This window comes from Canis aureus, chromosome 4 (assembly GCF_053574225.1).
Source record: "Canis aureus isolate CA01 chromosome 4, VMU_Caureus_v.1.0, whole genome shotgun sequence".
NCBI classification, from domain to species: Eukaryota; Metazoa; Chordata; class Mammalia; order Carnivora; family Canidae; genus Canis; species Canis aureus.
The window spans coordinates 82,881,620-82,904,672 of NC_135614.1; the positions used below are offsets into that span (position 1 = coordinate 82,881,620).

General features: G+C 33.4%; 1 protein-coding gene across 3 annotated transcripts in view; it reads left to right on the forward strand.

Moving 5' to 3' along the window:
• The window catches only part of LOC144313063 (cadherin-10), a 175,545-nt gene that overhangs the window by 76,493 nt on the left and 75,999 nt on the right, over window positions 1-23,053 (forward strand). The window lies entirely within an intron of this gene.

Genomic DNA, 23,053 nt, shown 5'->3' on the forward strand with positions numbered 1-23,053 from the left:
CAGTTTCTGTAAATCGCATTTTTGTCATCTGTTAAATGTTTTTTTTTTTTAAAGGAACAGAACAATAATGCAAAAAGAGTCCCAAAAAGACTTTTAAAAATATATTGTTTTATTTAAAAAGTATTTAAGTTTTACAGAAGAGCTGCAAAAGTGTAGAGTTTCTATTAATGCACACACAGATTCCCCTATTATTAAGATTTTATATAGCTCTAGTACATTTGTCACAGGTAAGGAACAATATGTCTACATTATTATTAACGACACTCCGTATTTCACTAGGATTTCATTCTATCTTTCCTGATGACCATTTTTTCTTCCAGAACCCTAATAGGAGACCATATTGCATTTAGCTGTCGTGTATTCTTATGCTCCTCTGGACCGTGGGAGTTTCTCATGTTTCTTTTGCTTTTATGACCTTGACATTTTTGAGGTGTACTAATCAGGTATTTTGTAGAATGTCAATCAGCTGGGTTCTCTTGATATTTTCCTCAAGAGTAGACTGTGGTTATGAGCTTTGGGGATCCTGAAGACCACAGAGGTTAAATGTCATTCAGCATCATATCACGACCTGGGCACATGCTTTTGATATTATTTATCCCTGATCATGTTAATGTTGATTTGACACCTGGCTAAAGTCTCCATTATAGCATCACTTCCCATATTGTACTCTGGAAACTGGTCACTAAAGCATAGTCCATAGTCAAGGGGCAGACACTTACCGTTCCAAAGAGTTGAGAAATAAAATCTACAAAATCATTCAAAATTCATCTGTGTGAGACATGTGCCTCTTCTTTCCTGTTCATTTATTTAATAGTTCATCTATATTCATTCAGACATTTGGGTACTATTTTTGTATGTTGGATTACGAGCTAGTGTCACTTACTTTAATTTGTTGCTCAAACTGATCCACATTTGGCCGTTAGGAACTCTTTCTGTCTGGCTCCTATATCCCTTTGAACATACCCCATCATTTTGGTTTTTGAGCACTTTTTTATTTTCTAGCACCATAAGATGTCCGGGGTTAATCTGGTATATTTCCTGCCTCGGTGCTAAAACAAGATACTGTTCAAAGGGGACTTTTTTTTTTAGTAGAAAACCAATGAAGAGATTTACTCTTCCAGAGCTTGTCACATAATGTCATCATCCTACAAAGTACATGGTTCTGACGACAACAACAACAAATCAATGAATTAAAAGACATGTTCTAAAAGGTGAGAGAAACCTTTCTAAGAAAATTACATGTAATACACATCATTAGCAACTCGGTAATAGAAAAATCATCCTCTCTGTAATTGCTATTGGAGCTCCTGGATAACAATACAGGGACTTTAAATTCAATTACAGCTGATATAATTGAAGACAAAGAAAAGTGCAAACTGTCATTAGAAAGATGAGAGAAATAACATCTTCAAAATAAAGTTGAAACAGTAAGTGCAAATGATGTTGGCAGGTAAATAAGGAACCATAGCTCAGTTATTTGCTTCAAATGATCAGGAGTCAATATTTTAGACAATATGTAAGAAACTATAAGTTTTCATATCTTCAACCCAACAATTCCAGTTTGTACAATTTAGGAAATATTAATTCCAAAAAGAAACAAAAATGTTTACAGAAATACTATTTATAAAACAACAGATGGGAGCCTATCTAAACTACCAACAACAGGATAATGACGAAGCAATTAAGATGTGTTAACACAATGTAAAACTTGCACGAGTCTTAACAAATATACAGACTGTGAAAGCGCATGGAAATGTGGCTGGGAAAGAATATTTCCATTATGCGAGATAATGATATGAAATAGAAGGTATGCACTATTTACAATTAAGTGAATATAAGTGTCTGTTGCTCATAACGTTTATTCAGTCATTTAACAAACAGGTATTTTGAGGCACTGGGTGGCTCAGTTGGTTGAGCATCTGCCTTTGGCTCAGGTCATGGTTCCAGGGTCCTGGGATCGAGTCCCACGTGGGGCTCCCTGCTCAGTGGGGAGTCTGCTTCTCCCTCTGCTCTCTCTGCATGTGCACTCTCTCTCTCCCAAATAAATAAATACTTAAAAAAAAAAACACACATATTTCTTTGAGCACCTACAGCACACTAGAAGCTAAGGATCTAGCATAATCAGATATAGTTCTGACCTTCCTAAAGTTTACATTTTGACACAACACAAAACATTTTCCCCCAGCTTTATTGAGGTATAATTAGCATATAACTGAGTTATTTCTTGAAAGTCACATTGCCCCTGAGGGCTATTGCTTTATCTATTTTACATTTAGATTTTTTCTTTTTTTTTTTTTTATTGGAGTTCAATTTACCAACATATAGCATGATACCCAGTGCTCATCCCACCAAGTGCCCCCCTAACACAAAACATTTTAAAAGAATGCAAATAGAGCCAAATGTTTGTCAATTTTTAGACAAACTAAATTAATTCTTAGAAAGATGGAGCATAGACCACTCCAAAATTTCAGACAGAGGATGTGGGATATAGTGAGGGCAAAGTTTACCTTTTTGTCTCAGATCAGTGTGAATAACTATTAGAAGTTTGCTTGAAAACAGTGTTTTTTTTTTTTTTCCAATTCCTCTTCATTCTAATGGAGAGACTTTCCCAGTAAAAGTTAAAAGTGATTAATTTCATTCCTAAGCTATATATTGATGTATTCAGATGATTTACATTGAATATGATTATTGATATATTTAGGTTTGTGCCTTTCATCCTATTTGTTTTCTATTTGTACCATCTGGTTTTGTTACTGTTTTTCTCTTTTTATACGTCTTTTTGAATAAATTGATTTTTTTAATAATCCTGTATTATTACTTTTTGTTGCTCCTTATCAGCTGTAACTCTTCATTTTGTTATCTTAGTATCTTGGTAAGCTAATTAGGCTTGGTGGCCTAATTCCAGATGGTAGTCTTTTAGCTCATGACTTAAGTAAATATAATTTGTACATTTTTTTAAGGTTGGCCCCCCCCCAAAAAAAAATAGGAAGATTATGGTGTAGAGACTATATGTGGTTTTCAAAGTTGAAAATATTTATTATCTGCTCCTTAGCATGTACACAAAATGTACATTGACCCTGTGTTCACGGTTTGTTTAGGATAATAATACAGGAAGTTATGTTTTTGCATGGTAGTATGGAACCATAAAAACGTCTATGCAAGCCAAAACCATGTAGCATGTTCTTAATATCACTGAGTGAAATTACAATTGTTCTATTACTTTAGAATTGCTTTATTTTTATCAAAACTTTAAAAAAGAAACCCTTCTAATATTTGCTATAAATTTATAGGATGTGAAAAAATATAAAACTAATATTACTAAGTCTGCTATAATTTAAAGATCAGAAATATGAAGAATGAAAGTGTTTTATTTATCTTAAGAAAGCTCGACTAGTTTGAACAGTGCTTACGTTCTTATCATCATATACGTGCTACTGAGCGAGCATCTTTTTATGCGTTGACAAGTTCTCACACTCATTGGGTTTTCTTTGTAAAATATCTTTTAGAGTTTCTTTAATCTGTAAAGTGAGCTAGAGGCTGGATTGCACGAGTATCACAGAATACGCCAGTGCTTCGTCTCCAGCCTGAATTATACTATCATTGTCTTTTATGTTCTTTCTTTGAGTTAGATTTACATATTTGAATTCTCTTCACTGTTTCTTCTTAGAGCTCAGACATTCATTTAGGAATCAGTTGCCCTAATATTTTTTTTCCTAATATTTATTAATACGTATACCGATGACAATATCTTCAGCTCTGTTTATCTGATCACCCTTCTGGCCTTGTGCTAACAAGTTAATTTTTGTGGGTATAGAATTTGGGAATGGCAACCACTTCAGGTGGCATTTTCTGTCTCCTGCATTATTCATGAATTGCTGCTACTGGGAAATCATCCGACAGTCAGCTTCCCCTTTGAAGATAACTAGACTTTTTTTGTGTGACTGCTTTTCAAGATTTTATCTCAGAGTTCTCTGGTTTTACTTGCCCCTCTTTATTTGATTTTTTAAAAAGATTTTATTTATTTATGCATGAGAGACACAGAGAAAGGCATGGACATAAGCAAAAGGAGAAGCAGGCTGCCTATGGGGAGCCTGATGTGGGACTCGATCCCAGGACCCCGGGATCATGACCTAAGCCAAAGGCAGATGCTCAACCACTGGGCCACCCAGATGCCCTTACTTGCCACTTCTTAATCTGGCCCAAGATATTGGTGAGGGCCTGTGGTCAGAGCTTCTTATGGTCAGTTGTTTTTTCTTCACCTTTATTATTTATGCAGGAGCTTCCTTTATTCTTCAATCTTAAGGTAATTTTTTTTCCAGTTCCGTAGCGTGAGCAGCTATTTGTAGCTGTTTAATTTTGCATGTTGAATCGATATTTTTGACCTTGAATGGGGTACCTGCTACCCAAGGGGGCCCACAAAATAGAAATGTGAGTTTTCCTATATAAACATATTCTCACGGAAAATTCAGCTTTGTGATCTGCTGTTCTACTAACTGGTCTAGGTTTTGACTTTCCATTAGGTTTTGTTGCTGCATCTTGTCTTTCCTACTTTTATGGAACTATTGTGTACATTCTCTCTAGGATTTTTTTTAAGATTTTATTTATTTATTCATGAGAGACAGAGAGAGAGAGAGACAGAGACATAGGCAGAGGGAGAAGCAGGCTCCATGCAGGGAGCCCGATGTGGGACTCAATACTGGGACTCCAGGATCACATGCTTAGTGGAAGGCAGACACTTAACCACTGAGCCACCCAGGCATCCCCTCTCTCTAGCATTTTAAATTGTTTCCAACATAGGTTTTTGTAACAAAATCTCTACTGTGTTTGAAAACATAAGTCTCTAAGAGTTTTATTATGAGTTTCAAATATATTTTTACCAGTGTATATTGTATTTAGCCATTTGAGTATGTATTCCTACACAGGCAATTTGGTTATTTTTTATGAAGTTATTTATTTGTTTTGTTATCTGGATTTTTCTCCCTGATTCTCTTCTTGGAAACAATTTCTTCTTTCGTTCTTCTTTTTTCTATTCTTTCTTTTTTTACTCTCTCAAAATCTTTCCATTCCACATCCAAAAAGTTTAGCAATTATTTTCTTCAAATAGAGGCATTCTCTTACACAATTTGGGATTAACACTAATGCATTATAAACATCTATTTCAGGATCATTCAGATTTTGTCAGTTGTCCAAGGAACATCCTTTATAACGAAATGGTGCATCTCGATTATACATTGCATTTAGTTGTCATGTTTCTTTGGTTTCCTTCTGTCTTCTGAGATAGCTCTCAATCTTTCTTGGACCTCATGACCTTGACACCTTTGAAGAATAAAGGCCAATTACTTTGTAAAATGTCCTCCAACGTGGGTTTGCCTGGTATTTTCTCCTGGTTAGATTTAGATTAGGCATCTTTGGCAGGAGATCACAGAAGTGATGCTGCTCTCACTGTATCCTGTCAGGTGGTACAAGATTTCAATTTCAACCAGTCCCATTACTGGTGATAACTGATAACTATGATGATTGGATTTAAAATGCCATCTCCTCTCTGAAGTTATTCTTGTTATTTATTCCCTTACACATTTCAATTTATTTTTTAAGACTTCATTTTTAAGAGCAATTTTAGGTTCACAGCAAAATTGAGAAGTACAGTCATTTCTCATAAACACATGCACATTATCAGGATGGTATTTTTGTTACAATTGATGAACCTATATCAACACATCATAATAATTCAAAGTTCATAGTTTACCCTATAGTTTACTCTTTATATTGTACATTCTGTGGGTTTGAACAATGTATAATGACATGTATTCACCATTATGGAATCATAGGTGCTATGTCACTGCCCTAAAAATCTCTGGTGTTCCAATCTGTTGATCTCTTCCCATCCCCTAACACTAGTAACCAATGATATTTATTTTTTGCCATTATTTTACCTATTCCAAAATGCTATATGGGTGGAATTAAATAATATGTAGTCTTTTCAGATTCACTTCTTTTATTTTGTAATATGCATTTTTTAAGGTTTCACACTGTCTTTTCATACCTTTGTAGTTCATTTCTTTTCAGCACTGAATGCTATGTTATTGTCTGAGTGCACCACAGTTTATTTACCCATTCATCTATGGAAGGGCATCTTGGTTGATTCCAAGCTTTGGCAATTATAAACAACGCTGCTTTAAACATCTGTTTAGTGGGTGGACATAAGTTTTCAACTCCTTTGGGTGAATACCAAAGAACACAATTACTGGATGATCACATTAAGAATCTGTTGTAAAAAAAAACCCACTAGGGGGACTTGGTGGCTCAGTGGTTGTCTGCTTTTGGCTCAGGTTGTGATCCTGGGGTCCTGGGATCGAGTCCTGTATGGGGCTGCCCACAGAGAGCCTCCTTCTCCCTCAGCCTATGTCTCTGTCTCTTTCTGACTGTGTCTCTCATGAATGAATAAATAAATAAAATATGAAAAAAAACCCACAAAACACCAAATTGTCTTCCAAATGGTATAAATTTTGCATTCCCACCAACATGTATGACAGTTCCTGCTGCTTCACATTATCACCAATATTGGATGTTGTCAGGTTCCAATTTTGGTCATTCTAATAGCTGTGTGGTGGTAATTTATTGCTGTTTTAATTTGCACTTCCCTGATGACATATGATGTAGAAAATGCTTTCAAATGCTTCTTTGCCATCTGTATCTTTTAAGGTCTTTGGCATATTTTTTATTTAGGTTGTTTGCTTTCTTATTGTTGAGTGGTCATAGTTCTTTGCGTATTTTGGATATCCCACCTTTATTTGATGAGTTTATCTGATCTTTCTAATTCACTTTGTTTGCTTTTGTCTAGACTTCTCTTTTGTTTACTGTTTATAGGAAGTTCTACTGCCTCTTTTGTTTCCACCGTTGCCTTCCCTTTTTCCATTTATTTTTCTCATTTTTTTCCTAAATTATGTTTATATTTTAAACCTATTCTGTGTTTTTGGAATATCTTCTATCAGCTCTTACGTAAATAATTTGCACTTTTTTATAGAGAAACACATTTTCTCATTACAATTTTTAACAATCCATGCTTGTTATCATGCATGTTGTGTTTATCATCATTATATGGCTTAAAAAAACACACTTACTACGTTAGTACCTGTATGGTATTTTATAATTCCATATAAGTTGTGTTATACTATAAAAAATCATGCCTGTTTCATCATAGTTTTCTGATGATCTTTTTTTTTCTCCTTTTCTTTTGTCTTATTCTAATATAATTATACAGATTCTGAGTTGATCTTCTTTAACTCATCACTAAATAAAATTTTTTTCTTGTCTGGTTATTGATATGAAATGAATGAAGCAGAGGCAAGAGTGCAAGGAAATCTCTGATTTTATGGATATGATGGGAGCTAGACATGAATGTGGTGTGAATAAGACACAAGATTTTTGTTAGATTTTACTTCTTTGAAGCCATCAAGTTGGTAGTTCTAGAACTGTTCAAACTACAGATTTCTCTTATCTTTTAGTCTCATACTATCATAACTTCCTGGAAATATGACTCTTCTGTTTGATTCATTTTACCTTGCCATGCATGTGTCAAAACAGAGCATCTTTACTCTTGCCATCAATCCACATAACCATTCCTTTTTTTCTATATAAGAAGATGCTGATTTTTTTTTCCTTGTCGTGTAATATCAAATATTTTGTCAAATAGAATTCTACTAATGTTCTTTAGCTCCTCAGCTCCAGTCATCCTCTCTTGATGTTTTTTTCTCCTGCCATTTACAATCCATTGCATTTGACTAGCCTCGGTGTATCACTTAGTTTCTTCAAAGATGGAGCTGGTGTTTTTCCATCTAGATCTCCTAAATTCCTTTAGGTGTTTTGAATAAGAGGAAAAGGAAAATTTTTCTATAAATTGTTATTTTTTAACTGGAGTTGTAAAACAAGTTTCCAGAACTCCATTCTGGATATGCAGAGAAGATGGACTTCATTCCTCTGGCTCCCCCACTTGGGTGCTCTTAAGCTTCAAATTAATTTTAAGTTCTGGCCCAGCCAGGGCTCTGGAATAGTACTGACTCCTCCATAGGGGAGAAACAAGATTTCTTGTTTTTCCTTAAGTCGGGTTTAGTAAAAATATCATGACTTTTGAACCAGAAAAGTTTATATAAATTTGAGTCTACCCTATCCCGGATTTATTATTTGTATTAGTGTCTTTGTTTTTAGATTCTACATAACAGCATGGTGTAATGAGCCAGCTCATGTCATGCCTGCTTGTAAGAGCCCCTTGTTAATTTTTCAGGATGTTTACATGTCAGTTGATACCACAGTGATAGTTTTTTTTTTTAAGATTTTATTAATTTATTTATTCATGAGAGAGAGAGAGAGGCAGAGACAGGCAGAGGGAGAAGCAGGCTCCATGCAGGGAGCTGGATGTGGGATTCGATCCCTGGTCTCCAGGATCAGGCCCTGAGTAGAAGGTGGCGCTAAACCGCTGAGCCACCTGGGCTGCCCAAAATTAAGTATAATGTAGTATTTACACAACAAAAAATGGCAGACACTACAAATCTGGCCTCCTGCCACTGGAGAGCTAGTTTTTAAAGATTTGCCAATTCACCACTATATAGCAGCATTTTTTTTTTTCCCCAGGAAGATATCACTAGAACTGAATGTAATAATTTATGGAATAATTAAGTATGTTTTCTAGTATATTGTAAATACTCAGTAGATGTTAGTAATCTCTTTCCCTTCTTGCCTTCCTGCTGCTTTACTCAAACCAGTTATCTTTAGTTCTCATGGAATTTCTTAATTGTTTTTTTATTCTTATACTAATCTCAACTCAGAACTGAATGATAATGCTTTCCTGGCCTCTGACTTAAATTAATTTCTTTTCCTGTCACATAATTCCTTACTTATTCCTTTCTCTGAGGCGTTTTCTTTCTGCTGACCCCTGCAGCTTTTAGCATTAATAAATCTTTCTTAGATTGTTTATTCTTTTAGTTGAATTGAAGGTGTTATTATTTCTTACTTCTTGGGTTTTTTTGTTTGTTTGGTTTTGGTTTTTTTGTAACTTCTTAACATTTTCCCTTTGTCTCTATAATCTTCAAGGCTCATCATGAATCTCACTATTAAAATGCACCAAAGAATATATATCATTAATACATTTACCCTCTATTTAATATCCACGACTGACTAACTGCCAAAAATGCTGATTTTGGTGGATGCCAATAAAGAGAGAGAGAACTTGTTCTCCCTAAAAACTCTTAAATTGGATTTTTACTGATGCAAAATTCCATTCTGAGTAACACTCAATGACCAAAAGAAGGAATGAATTAATGGACACCTTTTCTTTTCTTTCTTCACATTAAGTTTTGAGAAAAGCCATAAGGAACAAATATTTATTAAAATAGTTAATAAGCCAGCAGCTACTAACACACTCCTCATCTCATGTGGCCATGAGCCTAGCCAGGACACAACTTTGTTTGGAAAAACTAAAATGATCTCAAAGCATTCACAAAAGTAAGCTTGTAAAATTGGTAACAATTTAAATGGTTCAAAGCAAATTAAGTAAAAAAATGTGAAGCATAAATGTAGTATAAGCAGAATGTTCTAGATTTCTTTAAAGACAGTTTTAAATCTTGAGGTCTGATGAGATAGAAATGCAGAGCATTTTCCTACCATAAATCCTTTGAAGGAGCAGATACCAAGCGACCAGCATGATTTGTTTGGTTTGATTTGGTTTTGTTGTTTTGATTCAGGTCAGGATAGCTCTATAGCTTTTGTATGTTTGTTTCAAGTTTTTATTTAAATTCTAGTTAATTAACATATAGTGTAATGTTGGTTTCGGGAAAAGAATTTAGTGATTCTTCATTTACATATAATACCCAGTGCTCATCACAAGTGTCAAGTAGGATGCATTTTGAGTGATGTGTGATGGAGCCTTTCAGAATATGTATTAGCGAGTACCTTGGCTTAACCATCTGTGAAGGGAATGGTTCAGAATTAAAACTGAACAAAGAATTAGTTAGTGATGCAGGCCTTACAGCCTCCGCTCACCTCCTTGGTGTCTGGAGCTTAAATATCCTATCAGAATCTTCTTTCATTGAATGGAAATGATCATATCCTTATATTTTTACCTCTATCAGATTCTGGATGTGGGTTTTCCCTCAGAAATGGGGACCTAGGTTGGGTAACCCCCTGAAGTTGAGACTATCCACGAAGGAGATTCCACACAGCTGAAAGCACATTCTGTCCTTCAAGGCAGAACAGGCCATGGTAACTCCACACGCGGACCACAAAGAAAAGTATTACTCTTACTATTTTCAGTTAAAATAATAATTGAATAGAAATATTTTAGCACTGCTAAAATCATATGTAGAAGTTTCTACACATTAATATCTCTAAGAAAATAGCACTTCCTCATAATAACAGAATATTGGAACATTTTCAGAAAATTTTCTCAGGAAAGCACAAACTTGCTCGTACAAACACACACAGAGATGACATTATTTTCCCAATGCAGGATAAAGATTTGAAAGAAGCAACTATATATATTTGAAATAAATTTGCTAGACCTACCAAAATTTTCTAAAAACACCAAATGGTGTAAACTAGGAGAAAGTATAGAGTCGTTTTAAATATAAATTTTGCACAAATTACTTGAGAAATTACATTAACGGTTCTCAGGAACAACTATTTTTTGACAATGGAAATTATTTTGAATGTTCTGAGTGAGTCTTCAGAGGCATGGATTTATTGCATTTCTTTTAGCATATGTATAAAAATCATTACACATCATGTATATTCAAATTAGTATGCTGATAAATTTCCTAAAATTATTTATATTATACTTTCCCCCCAGCAATGCAAAAATGTTAGTTTTTTCCAGATCGTTGCCAAAACTTTACTTTTATTTCTGTTTTTTAACAGGCATCCTAATGGGATCTCATTGTGGTTTTGATTTGTATGTCTCTCAAGACGAGTGATAGTGAACATCTTTTCTTGGGCTTATTGGCCATCTGTATATCTTTAATGAAGAAATGTCTATCAAGTGCTTTGCTCGTTTATTAATTCGGATGTTTATTTAAAATTCTTTCATTTTAAATGATTTTTAAACTGTGAATTAAGAATACATTCTCTGTACCTGATATTCATTTACAGAGGTAACATGTTGTATACATTAATGTTTTTTCCTTGATTTCTATTCTACATATATTTCTTTTATAACAAGCTCATACAAAAAAAATGTTTGAAATTCCTTTTACTTAAATCTAAAACTAAAAATACATAGTTAAGGCAAATATGCTTGTAGATATCTTTCCTGGAGAGTGGATCACAGCCTACGTATTGAATACCATGCTCTGCCTCTAATTCTGTTTATGACTACGGGCAAACATGTACTACTTCGGGTTTCTGATTTGACTATCACTAAAAGAGGAGTATTTGGGTGAGATCGACTTTGAGATACCATCACATTTTATAATTCTATATTAACATAGCTGATAAAATAAAAAGCAAAGAAAAAATACACACATAGTTACAGAATTAGAGAAAGAGGAGATATTATTTGTTGGCATATTTAAACTTTCTCAATAAATCTCTTCAAGAAAAACATTTTTGAATTTTTGTACTTTAATTTACTTGTAGCAAAACATAATGATCTTAGGTAGAGCCTAATGTGTTTTGAAAAAATGCATATGCCTCTGCAATCACATAAAGCATAGAACATTTCCATCACCTTAGAACGTTCCTGTGTCCTTTCTCAGTCAACCCATTATCCCCAACAGCAACCACTGTTCTCATTTCTTCCAACAGCAATTAGTTTCCCCACTTAGAATGTCATACAAATGAACTTATAGCAGTTACTCTTTTGTGTGTGGTTTCTTTTTCTCAGAATATTTTTTTTGAGGATTTTATGTGCTCTTGTATTCATCAGTGGATCATTCTTAGTTATTGATGAGTGGTGTTTTGTTGGATTAGTATACCACAATCTGTTTATCCAGTTTCCTATTGATGAGTATTTGGGACCTTTTGTGTACATATATTTTTTTCTCTTCTCTCTTTATTTCTTTCTTTCTTTCTTTCTTTCTTTCTTTCTTCCTTCCTTCCTTCCTTCCTTCCTTCCTTCCTTCCTTCCTTCCTTCCTTCCTTCTTCTCCTTCCTTCCTTCCTTCCTTCCTTCCTTCCTTCCTTCCTTCCTTCCTTCTTCCTTCCTTTCTTTCTCTTTCTCTTTCTCTTTCTCTTTCTCTTTCTCTTTCTCTTTCTCTTTCTCTGTAAATGCATAGAAGTGAAATTTCTGGGTCATGAGCTAGGTACATAATTTAATTTAACGAAGAAATTCTACTTTTCTGAAGTAGTTACATATACCGTTTGACACTTAGTACTAATATATGAGAGCTCCTGGTTGGTTGTTCACCATTGTGAATAACATTGGTGACTAGTGTTTTAAAAACTGAGCCATTCTGTAGAGTGCATAGTAGTATCACAATGATTTGTATTTCCCTGATGAATAATGGCATTGAGTATATTTAATATGACTTAAATGACTAATGCCCATTTGTAGATATATCTTATGCAGTGTCTTTTTGAAATTCGCCTAATATTTTATTGGGTTTCAGGGCTTCTATAATTAAGCCATAGGAGTTTTTTTTTTTTATATATTTTGGATAGAAATTCTTTATCCAGATATATAATTACTATGAATTATTTTTTCTTCAATCTCTGGTTGACTTATTTATTTTCTTTATGTTGAAGAAAAAGTTTTAATTTTAATAAAGTCATATATATATGGTCTTATTTTTTCCTTTTATAGTGCTTACTAAGTCTTGTCTAACAAATTTTTCTATTTGGATTTGCATACATTTTTGTGTATAGTGTATAGTGTAATATAAGAATAGAGGTTTCATTGTTGTCATTGCTGCTCTTGTTCTTCCATATAGAGAATCAGTTGTTATATTTCAATTTGTGAAAGCATTTTCTTGTTCTCATTGAAATGCTATCATTCCTTAGTCACACATCAATTGACCCTGTCTGTCATTATAGTCTAATTATGAATGATCAATTTGTTCCATTGATCTTCTTGTATATTATTATGCCATTTTGATGTTATCTTGCTTACTATAGCTTCGAAGTAGGTTTTGAAATCAAGTAAGTGCATCAGCTTTGATTTTATTTCAAGTATCTTTTTTCTGAGTGGGGAGCAGAGGGGGAGAGGGAGGGAGATTGATTCTCAAGCAGACTCTACACCCAAAAGAGCCAACTCAGGGCTGTATCTCATGACCCTGAAATCATGATTTGAGCCAAAACTAAGAGGAAGAAGCTTAATGGATTGAGCCACCCACACAGTCCTATTTCAAGTATTTTTGATAATTGCATGGCACTTGCATTTTCATAAATACTTTAACTTCACCAAACATATATTTAATATATACTGAGTATTATTTGGATTTGGATTTATAAATCAAGTTGTATAGAATTAACACCTTACATTAATCTACTTGGGCTGCCATAACAAAATAGCATAGATTGTTAGCTTAGACAACAGAAATTTATTTTCTCACCATTCTGGAGGGTAATGGTCCCAAATCAAGGTTCAGCAGATTCGGTTTCTGTTGAAAGCTCTCTCTTCCTGGCTTGCAGGTAAATGCTTTCTCACTATGTCCCCACATGGCCATTTTTCAGGGTGTGTGCTCAAATGGGGCAAAAAGAGAGTTAGTTCTTTATGTCTCTTATAAAGACACTAATTTTATAGGATCAGAGCCTCACACTTATGACTTTATTTAAGCTTAATTACTACTTAGAGGCCCCATTGCCAAGTATAGCTAAACTGCGGAATAAAGTTTCAACATACGAATTTGAGGTAGACATAAATATTCAGTCCATTACACATCTAACATCGAGTCTTCCACTCTATTAGCATGTTAAATTTTTCCATCTATTTAGGGGTTTTAAAATTATATCAGAACTGTTTTACATATTTAAGTGTAGAGATCTTACATATATCTGTTACAGTTTTCTCTAAGTGTTGTATGTTTAAGAACATGCTATTATAAAAGATATTTTAGAGCCAATTTTCCAGGATATATTTTCTTAGTATGTAGAAATACAATATTTTGTATTTGACCCTTTGTACTCTGGCCTTGATTAATCTATTTAACAGATCTGGCATTTTGAAAAATAGATTGCTTAGGATTTCCTACACAGTTAGGTCGTCTGAGTAAAGATCATTTTATACACCCTTACTTTTCTCTTTCTCTTTCTCTTCCATTCCCTTTCTGGACAATTTATTTGTATCTGTTTGGGACAGAAACTACTAGACATTCACTTCCAGGACTGAAAAGGCATTAGTTGCACAGAATGAGGTTTCAGAACCAAATCAGGGTAAGCAAGCATTCTTAGAGATGGCAGCCAAAGTAGAGACTGCAAGATAGGGGGACTTGTATAGGGAATTGATCTGATTTTGGCAGTGAGAGTCAGAGAAGGATGAAGTGGGCATATACACATAGAGTGGCCCAAGGTACAAACCAGAGTATAAGCAGAGTGAGGAGGTGTTCTGTGTATAGAAGGGACCAGTATGAGGTATGGGAGCCTGGACAAGGAGATGCATTCTCCTGAGAGAGGTGATGGTGGCAGATATAGGAGATTTATTATAAATAGGTCTTATAAAATAAGAATAAATATTAAAGATTGCAGTGAGTCTATATATCAAGCTGGGAGGAATTAACATATTAACAATATTAAATTCTCCTGCCTATGAACATGGACAGATCTTACATATTTTATACTAGATTTATGCCTAATTATTATTTTTTGGGAGGTGCCAATGTAAATGGTATTATGTTTTTAATTACTAATTCCACTTATTTATTGTTGTTACATAGGAAAGTGATCAACTTTTATATATTAACCTTATATCCTGTTACTTTACAATTATTAGTTCCAATTTTTTGTTGATTCTTTCAGGTTTTCTATGTAGATAGTCACGTTGTCTGTGAATAAAGACAGTTCTTTCCTTTCTAATCTGTATACCCTTTATTTCTTTTTCCATTTCTTGTGTATTGATTTAGCTAGAGATTCCAGTATGGTGTTGAAAAGCAATGATGAATGAGGATATCCTTTCTAATAGGGGAGCTTGGGCAGCCCAGGTGGTTCAGCAGTTTAGCACCGCCTTCAGCCCAGGGCCTGATCCTGGGAACCTGGGATGGAGTCCCACATCAGGCTCCCTGCATGGAGCCTGCTTCTCCCTCCGCCTGTGTCTCTGCCTCTCTGCCTCTCTGTTTCTCATGAGTAAATAAATAAAATCTTAAAAAAAAGGGGGGGGGGAGCTTTGAGTTTCATATGATAAATAAATTGTGTGATTACCTGTAGTTCTTTGTAGATATTATTTATTGAGAGGAAAAGATTTCCTCTACTTGTTTATTGAGTTCTTTTTAACAGATGTTGGGTTTGTCAAATGCTTTTTGTCTGTTGATATAATTATGTGACTGTTTTAGCCTGTCGATGAGGTTTATTATTTAATTAAATTTTTGAATGTTGGACCAGCCCTGCAAACCTACATAAATAAATCCCAATTGGATGTGGTGTCTAATTCTTTTTATTCATTAATTTTATTCATAATATTTTGTTGAGAGATCTTACATCTATGTTTTTCAGATATTGATTTGCAGTTTTTTATGATGCCTTTGTCTAGTTTGAGTATTAAGGTGATGCTGGCTTCATAAATGAGTTACAGAGTATCCCCTCTTCTTCTATATTCTGAAAGAGATTATAGAGAATTGGTGAAATATCTACTTTAAATGTTTGGTAGAATTTACTGGTGATGGCAACAATGATGCTTTCTGCTTATAAGGTGATTAATTATTCAATTTCAAATGTGTGTGTGTGTGTGTGTGTGTGTGTGCATATGCCTGCTGGTATATATATGCCACATATATATGGCTACTGAGATTGTCTTCTGCATGTACAAGATTTGAGAGATAGTGTCTCTCAAGGAATTGATCCATTACATCTAGCTTATCAAACTTTTAAGCATAGAATTATTCACAGTATTCTCTATCACATGGAATCTGTATGATGTCCCCTCTTTTGTTTATGATATTAGTTATATCATTATGATATTAGTAATTTGTGTCCTCTGTTTTTCTCTTCCTTTAGTTAGCCTAACTAGGAGCTTATCAATTTTATTGATTTTTTCCATAAAACCAACTTTTTGCATTTATTTCTCTATTGACTTCCTGTTTTCAATATCCTTGACTTCTGTTCTTTTTACTCTTCTTCTGCTTAAGTCAAAAATAGTTTGCTTGCTCTTCTTTTTTTAAGTTCCTAATGTAGAAAGTTAGACAATTGATTTTATATGTGTTTTTTTACTATATTTCAATGCTGTAAATTTCTAAACAGTACTTTCACTGCATCCCACTCATTTCGATAAATTGTGTTTTCATCTTCATTTAGTTAAAATACTTTTTTAATTTATCATAATATTCTTATATACGTGTGTTATTTAGAAATAGATTGTTTAAACTCCACTTATTAGGGAATATTCCAGTAACATTTCTGTTATTGTTTGCTAGTTTAAAATCTTAGAAAAATAATTTCAGTGAGTTCTGAGAGCAGACATTGTGATTCTATTCTATTAAAAATGTTAAATGGGTTTTTTTTATGGCCCAGATTGTGGTTTATTTTGATGACTATTCCATGTTAGTCTACGGAGAATGTGTATTCTGCTGTTGTTGGATCAAGTAGTCCATAAATATCAGTTATATCCAGTGGATTGATTGTGTTGTTGAGTTCACTACATCTTTATTGATTTTTCTGCCTGCTGATCCTGTCTATTTCTGATAGAGGGTTTTGAAGTCTCTCTGACAGTGGATTCATCCATTTCTCCTTGTAACTCTATCAGTTTTTGCCTTTTCTAGGCTGATGCTTAGGTATATTCACATTATGAATTGTTCTGTCCTCGGGGAGAACTACCCCTTTTATCATGTAATGTCCTATTTTATCCCTGATAACTTCTCTTGCTTTGAAGTCCACTTTGTCTGAAATTAATATAGCTACTCCTTTCTAAAAAACTAAAACTATAAAACAAAACTAAACTAAACTAAAACTTCTTTCATTTGATTACTCTTAGCATAGTATTTTTTTCTACATTTTTACTTGTAATCTATATGTGTCTTTACATTTAAAATAAGTTTCTTGTAGACAACATATACCTAGGTTTTGTTTTTTGATATACTCTGGCAGTCTCTATCTTTTAAGTGGTGTATTTAGACCATTTATGTTCAGAGTGATTATTGATATATATGGATTAATATCTACCATAATAGTTACTGTTTTCTATATGCTGCCATTGTTTTTTGTCCATATTTTATTAATCTTTCACTCTTATTTTGCTTTTTCTGGTTTTAACTGAGCACTTTATATGATTGCATTTCCTCTCTTTTCCTAACATTCTTATCTTTTTTTTAATTTTGATTTTTTTTTCTTAGTGGTTACCCTAAAGTTTGCAATATACATTTACAACTAACCTAAATTAAATTTCAAATTATACTCTGTTACTTTCCAAATAGTACGAGAACCTTATAATGACAGAATAATTCTCATTTATCTCATGCTTCTTTTGTATAATTGCTGTCATCATTTTATTTCTATATAAGTACACATTAGCATTTATATGATACATGTATAACCATACACAATCAAATATATTGTTGGTATTATTATTTTGGAAAAAAAAAGGTTATCTATCAGATTAAGAATAATAAAAACAAAAAGTTTTTATTTTACCATCATTTATTTCTTCTCATGCTATTTACTTTATATAGATCTGAGTTTCTCACTTATAGTATTGTCCTTCTTTCTAAAGACAGTCTCTTAAAATTTCTTACAAGGCAAGTCTACTGATGACCAATTCCCTCAATTTTCATTTGAGAATGTCTTTATTTCTCCTTCACTTTTGAAGGATAATTTCACAGAATACAGAACTAGGTTAGTGGGGTTTTTATTCTGTCAACATATTAAATGTTTCCTTCCACTACCTTCTTCCTTGCATAATTTCTTTCTTTCTTTTTAATTTTTCTTTCTTTTCTTTCTTTCTTTTCTTTTCTTTTTTTTTTTTTTTTTTTTTTAAGTAATCTCCATACCCAGCATGGAGTCCAATACAGGGCTCAAAACATGACCCTGAGATCAAGACCTGAGCTGAAATCAAGAGTCAAATGCTTAACTGACTGAGCCCCCAAGCACTCCTTCCTTTCATAGTTTCTGAGGAGAAGCCAATATAAAACTTATCTTTATTCCTCTATAGATCAGACTCTTTTTTTTTTCAGTTTTCTAATTAAGATATGCTACACATTTTGTAGTTGCCTCACAGTCCTTGAATATTTTATTCTGTTCATTCCAATATTTCTGTCTTTGCTTTCTAGTTTTTGAGGATTCTGTTCATATGTAATCTGGCTCAGAGATTTTCTCCTCAGCCATGTGCAGTCTACTAATCAGCCTACCAAACATATTCTTCAGTTTTGTGACAATTTTTTGTTGTTCTTATCTCTAATATTTCTTTTTGTTTTTTTTTTTTCCTTGGGATTTCCATCTGTCTGCTTACATTTCACATCTGTTCTTGCATGCTGTCTACTTTCTCCATAGAAACCCTTAGTATATTAATCATAGTTGTTCTAAATCCCCATTTTAATGAGTCTAACATCTCTTATATGTCTGGTTCTGATGCCTGCTCTGTCTCTTCAAATTGTGGTTTTGTTCATTTTTTTGTTCTTTTATTGTTTGTTTGTTTTTGTTTTTGTTTTCGCCTTTTAGTATGCCTTGTATTTTGTTTTTTTTTTTCCTTGAAAGCTGGACCTGACTTACTGGGTAAAAAATCCTTTGTTAATATGATTATGAGGTGTGAGGAGAAGAGAAGTGTTCTATAAGTGATCCTGTAACTCTGGACTGTGACCCTTACAAATGTTTCTCAATTTTTTCTCCCCCACGTAGTTGAGTCAGAATGACTGGAGGATCCTGGAGTTGAGTGATATTAAACTCTGCCAAGTGGAAGGTTAGAGTGGCCTGGAGTCAGGTATTTCCCTTTCCTAAAACAGTTAGGTTCTGTTAATATGCCAGCAGATTAGGCTCTTGTTAACTAGATTCCCCTGAGAGGAGGTCTGGTTAAGAAGAATACAGTTCTCTGACATATTTCAAAATGATTACTTTTCCTCTCCTCTGCTGGGAGCCAGAGGGAATTTTTCTCAGATACTTACTGTGGAATCCTTTTTAAACTCCTAGAGGTAAATCTCACAATAGTGTGAGAAACACTCTATAACTGAGTTCTCTTGGTGTCTTTAACTCAGCAGTTTTCACTGAATTCCATCAATTCATAATAACAGTTTAGGTGTCCCAACCTGGCACAGATTCCTGTGTTGGTTTCAAGTCATGAGTCTGATTTGCTAAGCTGGTACCCTGTGATTGCTTTTCTGCCTCTAATTTTGATGGCAGTAGTTTGCCCTGTGTCTTTCCCTCTCCTAGGCACCCAAGAGCTGTTGATCCTTCAATCTGTACATGTTTTTACTTCTAGTTAAGATGGAGGGAACTTCTAAGATTTTCATAGGCTGAACTGGAAACCAGAGTCTTATTTATTTATTTATGTTAAAAATATTTTTGATTATGAAATAAATGCAAATTTATACCAAACACCTATTTATGAAATAAATAGCAAATAGTATGACATTTATGTTAAACTCCCTGACCTTTTCACTCTCAAATTCATACATATTCTGTTGCATTCATATATTTTACTTTATACAAGTTTATACATTAAATAAAAGTAATGCTAATTACTATGTACTGGCGACATAGTGTGTGCTAGATATTGCTGGGCACTTTAAATGCTATAATTTACACAAAACTTTGCAGCACAAGGAATACTATTTCTACTTTACCAAGCAGAAACTGAAGCTTAGAGAAGGTAAGTATTAAAGCTACTTATTTAGCTAGTAAATTATATAGCAAGGATTCAAATGTAGTACTATATTACCAGGAAATGGATTATTTAACTATAGTGTATTAGCATATTAGTAAATTATGTAAAACATCACAGAAGAAAATTATTTTATTTTTGTGGATAGGGTTTTTATTGAAAATATAAGTTTATAAGCATTAAATTTTCCACTTGAAACTGCTTTACACTGAAAATACTGACATTTATAGACAAAAAACTCTGAGTTTTAACTTCAGGGCACATTAGCCTCCAAGAGTCCCTGAAAACGTGATCTAATCTTTTAGAGTGTAGTTTTCATATTTTTAAAGGAAATAATAACATCTGTTTGTGCAAATTGTAATTTTGAAAATCAAAATTAGATAATGAATATGCAAACTTCTAAAAATCGATCAAGCCCCATCCAAATGTCCAGCATTATTACAATTTAGGGCACACATTACTGAATAAAAACACAAGAGCTTACTTAATCAATGCAAGTTTATATAAATGAAAAGAATAAGGCTGGCTAATAAGGTTCCTCAAACAGTTAAAAATATACCTGCCCTACGACCCAGCAATTGCACTGTTGGGGATTTACCCCAAAGATACAAATGCAATGAAACGCTGGGACACCTGCACCCCGATGTTTATAGCAGCAATGGCCACGATAGCCAAACTGTGGAAGGAGCCTCGGTGTCCAACGAAAGATGAATGGATAAAGAAGATGTGGTTTATGTATACAATGGAATATTACTCAGCTATTAGAAATGACAAATACCCACCATTTGCTTCAACGTGGATGGAACTGGAGGGTATTATGCTGAGTGAAGTAAGTCAGTCGGAGAAGGACAAACATTATATGTTCTCATTCATTTGGGGAATATAAATAATAGTGAAAGGGAATATAAGGGAAGGGAGAAGAAATGTGTGGGAAATATCAGAAAGGGAGACAGAACGTAAAGACTGCGAACTCTGGGAAATGAACTAGGGGTGGTAGAAGGGGAGGAGGGCGGGGGGTGGGAGTGAATGGGTGACGGGCACTTGGTGTTATTCTGTATGTTAGTAAATTGAACACCAATAAAAAATAAATTAAAAAAAAAAAAAGAAAAGAAGAATCTAAAGGAATATTGAGAAATGGAATGGCAATGTAAGTAAATTACATGTTGGTCATGTGCTATGTTTGTGGCAGGGCTTCTTTCCCAACGTATTTGACAACTGGCCTATTTAATATGCCAGAAACATGTAAGCCAAAGGAACTATGGAGAACATTGCACATAGATACACACACATAAACACACAGAAGTGGAAATGTTTCCAAAGGAAACCTCATTACCTTATTTTAATTTAATCACCAAAGTAAAGAAAATCTTGCTCTTCTTTTATTTTTTTTCGAAGATTTTATTTTTAGGTAATCTCTACACCCAATATGGGGATCAACCTCACACCAATATCAAGAGTTGCATGCTCCACTGACTGAGCTAGCCAGGCATTCTTCAGAAATCTTGCTTTTAGCTGAGCAGCTGGAATCATGGATTGCTAAAGTAAAATCATCAAAATATGTTAAATTAAAGAAACAAATAGTTAGATGTTCGCAATTTGGAGATTTATTAATGAAAACTAGTGAGTCATTTAAGAGCAATCATATGAAAGTTGCAAAATATTTAAAAATCATACCTTATCATGAGACGTATAACCACTCATTTATTCTCTGACCAGAAATAATATTACAACTGAAATCTTATCTATTAAATAAACAGATTTTTTCCCATTTTAATCAGTTAAATAGTTCCAAAGGAAAATTTTCAATCTTTGTTTGTTGAATAGTGTTGTTAAACTGTATTGCAACATTTTTCTATTAGGAAATTGGACTTTGTTCGCAAAGGGTCATTTTACAACTAGTATTTTTCTTCTTCTTCAAAACCTATCAATTACTGTTGTAACTTTTTTCATTGTCAGATATCCATTTTTAGTCATATTTTCACCACAGATTTTCCTGCATTAGAACAGACTGTTTTTCTCTACCTTACCCATGATATGTTTTCAGTCGACTAGAAATTTTGAATTTTCTCTTTCAATAAATATATCTCAAGATAGAACACTGCAGTGTAAATCTGTCCAACAGTGAAATGCTTAAAGGAAGTGTTGTTGATTGGATATTGACCTAGGTTCAGTTTATTCATATTGTAACTATGCATTTGTTGGTTAAAAAAATAATTCCTTAAGAATGGCTCTTTTATGTGTCTAGATATACATTTGTATACACATATTCATAGCTAAAAAGTGTCAAAACCAAATAACAAATTTCAACAGTGTCTGTTCATTACTAAAATTGGCTCTGAAGTGCGGCTTGGCTAAAATGATTTTGTAGGATGATCTGCTCAAAGAGTAGAGTAACCACAGCCTATTTTCTTTATCTGTTTATTTCTACTAAACAGGGGCTGAATAACTGAATAATTCTTTTGATAGCTATTTCCTAACACTATGTTTATTTGTGTACACTGATAAAATAAGAAATCAAATGATTGTTTTTATGGGAATAACTCTCCTACAAAAGAGATCAGTTAAAACAAATAATTCAAAAAAAATAAAAATAAAAAAATAAAGTAAATAAAATAAATAATTCATATTATGCAGAACTCCCTTCCCCCCTTGTCCATCCCACTCGGCCACCCTAAGCAAAATGTTTATTTTAGAGGATAAGATACCCACCCCCCAAAATAATAAATAAATAAATAAGATTCCAAAAATCTAAAAATAAATAAATAAATAGATAAATAATAAATAAATAAATAAATAAATAAATAAATAAATAGATAGATAGATAGATAAATAAAAATAAATAAATAAAACCTGGACAGTGAATGAGGTAGGATTAGGTACATGCAAAAGGACACCAGATCTTAAAACACATTAATGTAAAATACTTCAATAACAACTATGATGTATTACATTTCATATACAGGTCACAGCAGGGTAAAAACAGACTTCTCCAATACTGAACCCCAGATTCTAATATAGTGTGCATACTTATAAGTGTATATTGAACCAAACTGACCTAAATTATAATAATCTGGATACCCCTTCTTACAATATTTCTTTGATTTTTTCTTTTCTG